Source organism: Diabrotica virgifera, chromosome 6 (assembly GCF_917563875.1).
Source record: "Diabrotica virgifera virgifera chromosome 6, PGI_DIABVI_V3a".
Taxonomy (NCBI): Eukaryota; Metazoa; Arthropoda; class Insecta; order Coleoptera; family Chrysomelidae; genus Diabrotica; species Diabrotica virgifera.
Window position 1 is genome coordinate 101,612,038 of NC_065448.1, and position 12,172 is coordinate 101,624,209.

The following is a 12,172-nucleotide window of genomic DNA, read 5'->3' on the forward strand; positions in this document are numbered from 1 at the left end:
TCATAATTGTTTAAACGGAAATAATTTCAAAACCGGAACTAAAGATTCAAACTCGACTTTTCAATACACTTCAATTAATATGTCACATGTACCATTTCTGCGAATCTGATATGGTACTTCGGTTAAGAACTTTTTAACGGGAAATGATATGAAAACCAAAAGTATCCGGTTCTTGTTATTTTTGAAGTACCGTCTCCTATCAGAGGTTGGCTACCATCAAGGCAATCTTAACTTTGTTGGCTGCAGCTCTGAAAAATTGTATTTGTATAAATCCTCCTACGTCCCACATTTCTCTTTCCCGAGATATTTCCTTGGATTATGAGCCTTAGCGGGGAGTACTTTTCCCGTCTCATTATGTGGCCTAACTTCTTTCCTTAGAACTTTTTATCCGGAAATGATATAAAACCAAATTTATACATTTGTTCTTATCTTGCTAAGGCAAGTTGAATAATATATCTTATACTATTTCCATTTGCCACCATTTCGGTGACTTTCCAACGGTATTTTCTTATTGCAGCTCTGAAAACGGAAACTCCGAGGTCAAATTTTAAATATATCACATGTACTATTTCTGTGTCTATAATATGGACTTCCGGTTAGAACATTTTAACTGGAAATAATATAAAAACCAAAAGTATTGTAGGATTACATTCGTTTAAGTTATTTTATTTTATCATAAACGCGAGCCGAAAGCCAGTTAAGTGGCATTTGCCTAATAATAAAAAAAAAACGCGATAGATCTCTAGGTTCAGCATATCATGGCCAAGTGAGAGTAGTCAGAGAGTCAGAGAAAAGTCGAGTTGACATTAAGATGCTGATGATAGGGGCAGACGGCCTTTTTCATCTATATAACGACGTACGACGAAGTAAGATCGCGTATTTTTGCTATAAACCGTATTTAGATGTTCAGTGTTAATTACCGTTCACATTAGTTGTTACATTATCCTTGTAATTACGAGTTCTACAATAAAGTATTTGTTGTATCCTAAAATCGACCTGTGGCCGAATAATCAACCCTAGACAAACAGAAGATAAAAGCCTACATTTTGGGGCCTCGCCCGAGATAGCAGATAGAAGACAGATATAATAAGGATAATCAGAGATATGGATTGAACGTGAGATCGACTGACGCTGACGTTTAGCCGCATATTGCCGTGCCGATATTGTTTTGAATGCTGATATGTTTTGAATGAAAACACAATGACGAACTGAAGCCGATGAAATGGTAATAACGAGTTAAACTATTAGAGGCGATTTGCAAGGTAAGAGTTTTTTTTGCAACATTCTACCAAGCGACTAAGACGATAAGAAGATTGAACGTTATATTTTCAATGACATTTCCCTTTTTTTGATGTGCTGATGCAACAGAAAATTCAGATGAACTTTGAAAACATGTTTTAAGAAAAAGTTTTTATATGAATGAACGATTAATTGATCTTCATTTAATTTCGTGTCCATTATAAAAACATTCTCGTATATTTTTTGTTGACGATATATGTTCGTTTTAAGATTAGGAAAACGATAATTTTTGTAGGTTTTATAGCACAAATATGCATTACTAAGGTTATTTCATTTTTTGAAAAGGTTTAATTTTTGCATGCTTTAGTTTTTTACGTAGTTATAAATATTTCTTTTGATATTGTTGAATATTTTTTGAAAATATTTTATTATGGCAACTTTAGGTTCTATTCGAAATATTGACTATAATATTACTCACGCTAAGTTGAGAGTTGTTAAAATTTTGCATTACATTTGTTTTTCCACTGAAGGTGAACCTCGAAAAACTAGAAAAGCTTTGCGTGCTTTTGCTGGTTTTCGGCTCGACGACACTTCCGAACAATTTTTGAGTAAATGTAACGATGTAATTGAAAAATTTGATCTTCTTGATTTAATTGCGATATGCCAAATTCTTGATTTAAATTATAAAAACGAGAAACATGACGTGGTTGTTCGCATTTGTTCCTTTTTGAATACCTTTATTACCGACGACGAAACTGAAGATGACGAAGAGGAGGATGATGTATCAGATATAGACGAAGACGACGAAAGACGAAAGGAAGAAAAAGACAACTGGAAGACGAAAAAGACGATTGCAAGAAGAAAAACTACGATTGGAAGACGAGAGACGGGAAAATGATGAAAGACGAGAAAAAGAAAAACGACGATTGGAAGACGAAAGACGGGAAAATGATGAAAGACGAGAAAAAGAGAAACGACGATTGGAAGAAGAAAGACGAAAAGACGATGAAAGACGCGCAAGAGACGATGAAAGACTTGAAGAAGAAGAAAGACGAAGACGTGAAAGAAGAAACGACGAGATTAGACGAAGACGCGAAGGGCGAAATTATGACGAAGGACGACAAATATGTGATGAAAGACGTAGATATGAACGAAGTAATGACGAAGAAAGACGAAGATACGAAGAAAGACGATATGACAAAAATATTCAGGTACATGAAGAAATTTGAGAAAGAAGTTATAGCGCAAGCAATAACGCTGAAATGAGATCCGCGAATAATGGAGCGACTGGTACAAGACGACAGGAATCATTTGCATTAAGTTTTAGAGACGTGGAAGACAGCATAAGATTATTTAATGGAAAAGATGAATATCCTATTCGCACGTGGATTATCGAGTTTGAAGAAGTAGCTGAGATAACAGGATGGAACGACTAATTATTCTACGCAAAAAAATGTTTAAATGTACTTGCCAAACTGTTTGTGCAGTCAGAAAAAGGCATCAGAAGTTGGCCTGATTTGAAGAGATGTTTAATCGAAGAATTCGGAGTACATGTAAATAGTGCACAGATACATAAGATGTTGATGACGAGACGAAAAAAATCTGATGAGACTGTAAAAGAATAAATGATTAAAATGAGAGAAATAGCTAATAGAGCTTACTTAGAACAAGAAGTTGTTATAGAATACATAATTGATGGAATACAAGACGAATCATCCAATAAACTAATGTTATATGGAGCAAAAGATTTTGCAGACTTTAAGGAGAAAATTAACCTGTATGAGAGGATACTGTAACAAAAAGAAGAAAACTTCTGTTGGAGTGAAAGTAAAAAGATATACTCCAACAGAAGTAAGAAAAAAAAATACTAAGCAGTAAAAAGGAAGAGGTATAAAAATGAAGAGAGAGAGTGGGATGTGTAAAGAAAAGGGGTGAAGTGGCTTCTACGTTGAGAAGCCGCAATAGGAAAAATACTACTAAAGTGCAGTAGTACTGAAGAAAGGGGGATTAGAAGGGATAGAAGTAAAGTGGGAAGAGACAGAGGCAAACTGAATAGAGTTGGCTAGCTATAGATGCAAGAGAGCAACTTGACACTCAAGGATGGATACGGCTCGTTTGCATGCCTGTCGAAGAACAGTAGCTCTATATAGATAGTAATGATGACTAGAAGATGAAATAATAAAATAAGAATAATATACTGAAAATGAATGGAGATGAATAATGACTAAAAACGAACAAAATAAATAAAACTAACTAATCATGGGCGCCATGAAAATGATCTTTGATCATTCTCCCAGGTATCTTACACTGCTGTCAAATATTAAATATATTAAACCTGTAATAATGAACATAAAGGAATAATAAAATGATTGATATACAAAATAAATACATATTTATTAAAAATAACTACTAGATTTTTGACAATCTCTGAGTTACACAAAGTGTATATCATGTGACTCTAAAATGACATAAGTTATACAAAAAGTCATCTCTAAGATAACAACAATAATGTTATCTGTTACAAAATTACAGGTATTAGTACCTCTTACTTACATATAGTGTACAAAATTACATAAGTCTTCTACCAAATGGTTATAGTACGCCTGCTACGTACAACTAAAGGAAACTGACAAAGATGAAAATACTACAAATAAATAGGCCCAAGCCTCACTAAGGGAAAATACAATAATGAATAAATAAAGTTAAATATACAATTGACTAAAGTAGAAATGAAGTTGAGATAAATACCGACGATGACCTAAATTAACCGAACAAATGGAATAAAGCGAATAACAGTAAATTATTTGGGAAACAAGCTAGTAATATTAAAAAATAAATTTACCCGAATTACATAAACCAATATCAAAGCAATAGTAAAGTATTAAAAACCTAATTTTCTCTAGGCTTATTCCTGTGCACAAGAAGTTACCGTAGATACAAAGTTTGGGAACCAAATAATCTAATATACAAATATGTCATATTAAAAAAAACCAGAGGTAACCTAAATCTGGAAAAAAAACATAGTGTATTTAACAGATAGTCTGAAATATAAAAAAAACCAATAGTTACTAAAACACCTCACTAAATGTTCCCAAACGAGGTTGCGGTTGCATCCTAGAAAATGATGCACCAGGATGGTGCGACCCCATGACTCATGTAGGCCCAGGTGCCAAGACGAAAATTGAGCTGGAACGCTCCCATAGCTTGTTCCCAAAAAGACGTATTCCCATGATGACTTGACTGTGGCTGTAGTGGTTTCCCTAGGTGTCAAAGGGCTATGAGTTCACCATGTGGTTACTCCAAAATGGCTAAAAAATATTCCCAGTTTTATTTCTCATTTCAAACATGAGCAAAAAGTAAAGGGAAGAAGAAATAATTGACGAACTTTTTAGAAGCAATAGTATAGAAAAACCGACCATTAAAAATGTAACAAAAACCAATCTCAAGTAACCTTGAACTATTTTGAGTGTGAATACATGAACAAATGACATGGAATTTGTAATTTGAATATGATTAATTTAAGGAAATATCTGTAAAAATATTGAATTTATAAAATATTGGATATTCAAAAACCTACAGAGAAATGATACTTATTTCCAATATTAATTTGAGGACTGCATATGTTTGGTTATGTCTAACCAAAAAAATATATTAATGTATAATTTTCTTTGAATGAATACTCAATAATCGAATCTACATAAAATCCAAATAATGAGTTGACTAAGAAATTTTAACAATGGGACTAATTTTTTAATATTCAAGGCTAACAAAAAAAATTATTATAAAAAGGTTTTATTACCGGTGATTTCTATTCCGATTCCAAGAGGGGTTGTTCTACCCACATGCCACCCTACTGTAGAAAACCATTTGTGGTAATTTTTTTCTTTTCACTGATGTTATAAAATAAAAAACCAACCGCCATTCTAATATTCTATGGTAGCAACCAACTTCACCTACAGCCACATGTCAAGTGATGAACATTCGTCTCTCCTTCCAAGAGTACGACGTCAAACTCACCGAACGCGAAATAATTCTCGATAGGTGGAGTATGTTCCATCACCGAGGTATGACGTCACGTCAGTGGTCCTATACGAGGAATTAGAGAATTTAAATGGGAGAGCGAAGGAAAATAATTATAAAAATAATTAAAGAGCTAATTTTGTAACGTGACCGTTACAATCCCCTTCTACTCGGGAAAAAAAATTTTATCCATAAAATTTTTTTTCTAAACTTCAAAATATTAACAACTAAATTTACAATAGTCTAACAATCCACGTTTATTCGCAAGGTTACCACTAAGCATAAACTAATGGTCAAGGAAAAATAAATCAATACATGACTCAAACTCATACTAAAATGTTACTATGTTACTCTCTGCTACCAAATATTGACATAATATTGCTTAAAAGTCAAAACAGAACTAAATATTGCACTAAAGTTCATAATAATGCTAAGTGTCGAATTGGGCACCAAACCAAAATTGAACTATCCATGGACATCAGATTTATGAAGGATATATCCAAGGACGGAACAACCAGGAAAAGGTGTGAGCCAATTCGAACCATATCACAAGTAAATATATCAAAGTGAATAAAAAAAATCAGTAACTAAAATAAGTAAAGAATTGAACACCCAATCCAAAATTGAACTAACAATGGACACCAGATTCATAATAGTATATCCAGAGAAGAACAATCAGGAAGATTTAGGGAACAATTCTCACCAATGCCAAATAATACCAATACTGAACATACCAAAGGAATCCAAAACTCAATAACCAAAATAAATGTGGAATCGGACACTTAATCCAAAGTCGGACTATCAGTGGACACCAGATTCATAAAAGGAATATCCAAAGAAGAACGACCAGGCAAATTTATGGACCAATTCACACCAATACTAATCCACATAAACAGATCAGGTCTACGTACACCCACATCCGGTAATACGAACCTATCCAACCAAATACACAAAATAAATGAAGAATCGGACACTTATCCAGAATCGGACTATCAATGGACACCAGATTTATATAGGAGTATATCCAAAGAAGAACGATCAGGCAAATTTATGGACCAATTCTTACTAATACTAAATAAACTAAATTATTGGATCCAATGGTAACTAATACTGAACAAAATAAATAAATTAGGTCTACATACACCCTCATCCGGTAATATGAACCTATCTAAACTAAGTAATCCAAAATAAGTCAGAAAAAAAATTACTAACAGACTAAGTAACAGAGAGGTAACCAAACTAAATCAAAGGTAAGATAAATACCTAAAGTGTATTGACTAAAGTATTCTAGAAAATACATAACTTAATTCATGCTGGTATTCGCGAACTATAGCATGTTGCTACAACAGATGTATGAGAATAACCAGACTCAGATAAGGTACTAATAATGTAAGAATAAGTAAGAAAGAAAACAGAATGAATGGTGAACTTACAAGTTCTATGGCACTATGATAAATAATAGAAGTGATAGGAAAAAAATGTCGAGAACAAGCAACCAATTTTAATTAAAACTGCAAATTCATGCGTTCTCACATACGTGGAATTATTCAGGAAATATTCCAGAATCTGCATAGCAAGACTAATGCCTAAGGAAAGAAGTGGGAATATACTCAAATGAACAACTCATCTGTCTAAACACTCCAAATACTGACTTAATGAACCTACTATGTATAGGGATGGCGTAAGCATTGATTTATAAACAAGTGCGCAAGATATTTATCCATGTTTATCCATCAACTATCAAAGTACAAACATACTATGAAGTAAAAGACCTAATATGAACTAAATACTTCCCTATCTAATGATAAAAATGTAACTGGAATAATTGGACTAATTACAGAAGAATGGTTAGGAAATGTGGCCAACATTTCCTGACCAGAAATATTATGATGAAAAAAAAAAAAACATCTGCGTACTTAGCCATGAAAGACATAGATCACGAAGTCAATCGAACAGCAGTGATCAGTTGCTGAGCAACAACCTCGAACCCACGCATTCACAAATCAGAGTATCAACAGAGTAATGACAAACTAGTCCAAAAGAAGAAATCAATACATACATCATCCATACATACCTACCTCATTCATACATACATACATTATCCATACCTACATACATCATCCATACATACATACATTATGCATACAACCACATACCATGCATACATTCAGACTTAGAGACTTAAGAATCCGTACATACCTCAAACTTCCAAACTAATTCCAGAATCATAGTGTGTAGGATATAAGGATATAAATTTTTATAAAGTGTTTAAGATATTAGAGACAAATGATAATAGAGTAACCCAATAACAAATTATAAACCACAACATCTTTCCACTATGGCAAATCCAAGAACAAGATATAGAAATAATACAAAAAAAAAATAGTAAGTAATCAAATATTCAAAATATAACACATAAACTGAGATATAGTAGTGTACATTATGATAAGTTCCATAGTTCCATACAAAATATCAATATTAAACCAACGTACTTGTCTGAGCTTACATATTGAAAAGTGCACCATTAATAATGCAACAAAATGATAAGCTCATAAACGAGAGTACTACATAATAATTAAATTAATAAATAATAAATTAAAAGTCATCGACAACAAAGCCAAAAGATGAAATCGAGTAATGTAGGTACCTGCACTACCTGATGATTAAAAACATTAGATTAAAATATAACAATAAAAATTGAGCTAAAGGCAAACCAAAGAAGAGATTGGCTCAACCACTGTTAAGTCAATCTTCTTCTGAGTATTGTTCTAAAACTTAATAGACAAATAAGGACTATTATCAATGCTTCTTAGCTAACAAAAAATTTATATTTACATCTCAACCCAAAGCATCTGATTTATATAAGCATTATATTATGGTACCCACACTGGTATAATATTATTATCAACATTAACAAACTAGAAGGTGAGATGGATAATGGAACTACTTTACTATACAATAATGATTATGTTAACACTACCAATTAAAGAAATTAAATTTGGATGACCATCTGTAATCATCCGAACCATGCGAATTCAACGTATCATGTATAGAAGCTAATGTTGTGGACCGATATTGCTTTGTGGTGTGTGCCTGTCTTACCAAACAACCCAAATATCAAAAATAACAAATATAAAATATAATCTAAAGTTTGTAAGACAAAGATACATATGGAGAAAATATTAGCGACACACCAACAAATCAAAATGCCAGCAAAATATATAAATAATCAAATCAATAAATTAAATAAAATACCTAAATACTGAAAATAATTTCTAGTTAGGTGTAAAATATAACCACACTAGAAAAAAAAATATATGCATATAGTCAATAATTAATTGTACGTGCAAACATACTACCATTGGTAGAAGGACTAAAAATCCATAATAATAGAACATAATGTCAGTCATGTATACTCATTCTAAATACACAACTAAGTTTCCAATAAAAATACAAAATTCAAACTAAAATATGAGCTGTACCACTAAAACTAAAAATGAGGTATCGAAATAAACTAATCAAAACCAAAAGCAGTATAAGTCTACCTGTTTAGTATTAATAAAATTTTAAAGATCAAAAATAAATCAGAAGTAACATGTATACAAAGATATCAAAAAGTTAATAATACAAAAATTCCAATAAAATAAAAATGAACTAAAAGAACTACTGTCTTAAAACCATAAAACGGTTGGCACCACGCATTGGGCAGCCAGTGTAACAAAAATAAGAAAACTTCTGTTGGAGTGAAAGTAAAAAGAAAGATATAGGTACTCCAACAGAAGTAAGGAAAAAAAAAAGTGTAACAAAAATAAGAAAACTTCTGTTGGAGTGAAAGTAAAAAGAAAGATATAGGTACTCCAACAGAAGTAAGGAAAAAAAAAGTGTAACAAAAAGAAGAAAACTTCTGTTGGAGTGAAAGTAAAAAGATATACTCCAACAGAAGTAAGAAAAAAAAAATACTAAGCAGTAAAAAGGAAGAGGTATAAAAATGAAGAGAGAGAGTGGGATGTGTAAAGAAAAGGGGTGAAGTGGCTTCTACGTTGAGAAGCCGCAATAGGAAAAATACTACTAAAGTGCAGTAGTACTGAAGAAAGGGGGATTAGAAGGGATAGAAGTAAAGTGGGAAGAGACAGAGGCAAACTGAATAGAGTTGGCTAGCTATAGATGCAAGAGAGCAACTTGACACTCAAGGATGGATACGGCTCGTTTGCATGCCTGTCGAAGAACAGTAGCTCTATATAGATAGTAATGATGACTAGAAGATGAAATAATAAAATAAGAATAATATACTGAAAATGAATGGAGATGAATAATGACTAAAAACGAACAAAATAAATAAAACTAACTAATCATGGGCGCCATGAAAATGATCTTTGATCATTCTCCCAGGTATCTTACACTGCTGTCAAATATTAAATATATTAAACCTGTAATAATGAACATAAAGGAATAATAAAATGATTGATATACAAAATAAATACATATTTATTAAAAATAACTACTAGATTTTTGACAATCTCTGAGTTACACAAAGTGTATATCATGTGACTCTAAAATGACATAAGTTATACAAAAAGTCATCTCTAAGATAACAACAATAATGTTATCTGTTACAAAATTACAGGTATTAGTACCTCTTACTTACATATAGTGTACAAAATTACATAAGTCTTCTACCAAATGGTTATAGTACGCCTGCTACGTACAACTAAAGGAAACTGACAAAGATGAAAATACTACAAATAAATAGGCCCAAGCCTCACTAAGGGAAAATACAATAATGAATAAATAAAGTTAAATATACAATTGACTAAAGTAGAAATGAAGTTGAGATAAATACCGACGATGACCTAAATTAACCGAACAAATGGAATAAAGCGAATAACAGTAAATTATTTGGGAAACAAGCTAGTAATATTAAAAAATAAATTTACCCGAATTACATAAACCAATATCAAAGCAATAGTAAAGTATTAAAAACCTAATTTTCTCTAGGCTTATTCCTGTGCACAAGAAGTTACCGTAGATACAAAGTTTGGGAACCAAATAATCTAATATACAAATATGTCATATTAAAAAAAACCAGAGGTAACCTAAATCTGGAAAAAAAACATAGTGTATTTAACAGATAGTCTGAAATATAAAAAAAACCAATAGTTACTAAAACACCTCACTAAATGTTCCCAAACGAGGTTGCGGTTGCATCCTAGAAAATGATGCACCAGGATGGTGCGACCCCATGACTCATGTAGGCCCAGGTGCCAAGACGAAAATTGAGCTGGAACGCTCCCATAGCTTGTTCCCAAAAAGACGTATTCCCATGATGACTTGACTGTGGCTGTAGTGGTTTCCCTAGGTGTCAAAGGGCTATGAGTTCACCATGTGGTTACTCCAAAATGGCTAAAAAATATTCCCAGTTTTATTTCTCATTTCAAACATGAGCAAAAAGTAAAGGGAAGAAGAAATAATTGAGGAACTTTTTAGAAGCAATAGTATAGAAAAACCGACCATTAAAAATGTAACAAAAACCAATCTCAAGTAACCTTGAACTATTTTGAGTGTGAATACATGAACAAATGACATGGAATTTGTAATTTGAATATGATTAATTTAAGGAAATATCTGTAAAAATATTGAATTTATAAAATATTGGATATTCAAAAACCTACAGAGAAATGATACTTATTTCCAATATTAATTTGAGGACTGCATATGTTTGGTTATGTCTAACCAAAAAAATATATTAATGTATAATTTTCTTTGAATGAATACTCAATAATCGAATCTACATAAAATCCAAATAATGAGTTGACTAAGAAATTTTAACAATGGGACTAATTTTTTAATATTCAAGGCTAACAAAAAAAATTATTATAAAAAGGTTTTATTACCGGTGATTTCTATTCCGATTCCAAGAGGGGTTGTTCTACCCACATGCCACCCTACTGTAGAAAACCATTTGTGGTAATTTTTTTCTTTTCACTGATGTTATAAAATAAAAAACCAACCGCCATTCTAATATTCTATGGTAGCAACCAACTTCACCTACAGCCACAGGTCAAGTGATGAACATTCGTCTCTCCTTCCAAGAGTACGACGTCAAACTCACCGAACGCGAAATAATTCTCGATAGGTGGAGTATGTTCCATCACCGAGGTATGACGTCACGTCAGTGGTCCTATACGAGGAATTAGAGAATTTAAATGGGAGAGCGAAGGAAAATAATTATAAAAATAATTAAAGAGCTAATTTTGTAACGTGACCGTTACAATACACGGTAGAGAAACTACTGGACAAGCTCAAGGCTTTAGAGCAAATAAAGAAGGATCTAAGAAAAACGAGAACATCGTTAAAAACGAAAAAAGAGAGAAGAATGACAGGAAAAGAGAGAACAAGATTACTTGTTTTAATTGTGGAAATAGAGTTCACAGATCTAAGGACTGTCCAGATAAGTCCAAGGGAACGAAGTGTTTTAGCTGCAACAAATATGGCCACGTTTCAAGTAAATGTCCCAGTAAAAATTCGACGAAGGCTACTACAGAAAACACAGCTTTAAATGTAATTGAGGTTCAGCCAAAAACAGCGCTTAAACTTACAATTAATCAGATCACACTAACAGCTTTATTTGACACCGGAAGTGATATATGTACGATAAGAGAAGATGTGTATGACAAATTCTTTAATGATATTTGTTTAACACCCGACCCCATAATGTTGAAAGGCTTAGGAGAAAATGCGAAAGTTAATACATTAGGATCATTCTCGACACAAGCTGACGTTAACGATGAGAAGTTTGATCTAAAATTTCATATTATCCCAGAAGCTGCGACATCTTTTCAAGCAATAATTGGAAATAATATTTTACAACAAGCATCTGTTAGTATAAGGGATGATGGGATGGTAATGTGCAAGA

The 12,172-nt window shown here is 32.4% G+C and overlaps 2 long non-coding RNA genes across 2 annotated transcripts; both read right to left on the reverse strand.

Annotated features, from left to right (window-relative positions):
- Positions 1–3,614: 3,614 nt before the first annotated feature.
- Positions 3,615–5,745, reverse strand: LOC126885896 (uncharacterized). The gene is made up of 2 exons (XR_007698483.1): positions 5,039–5,745; positions 3,615–4,547 (listed from the first exon to the last, which is right to left on the reverse strand). It is a non-coding gene; the product is annotated as an uncharacterized LOC126885896 (long non-coding RNA).
- Positions 5,746–9,726: 3,981 nt separating this feature from the next.
- LOC126885897 (uncharacterized) lies at positions 9,727–11,525 on the reverse strand. The gene is made up of 2 exons (XR_007698484.1): positions 11,151–11,525; positions 9,727–10,659 (listed from the first exon to the last, which is right to left on the reverse strand). It is a non-coding gene; the product is annotated as an uncharacterized LOC126885897 (long non-coding RNA).
- Positions 11,526–12,172: the final 647 nt, after the last annotated feature.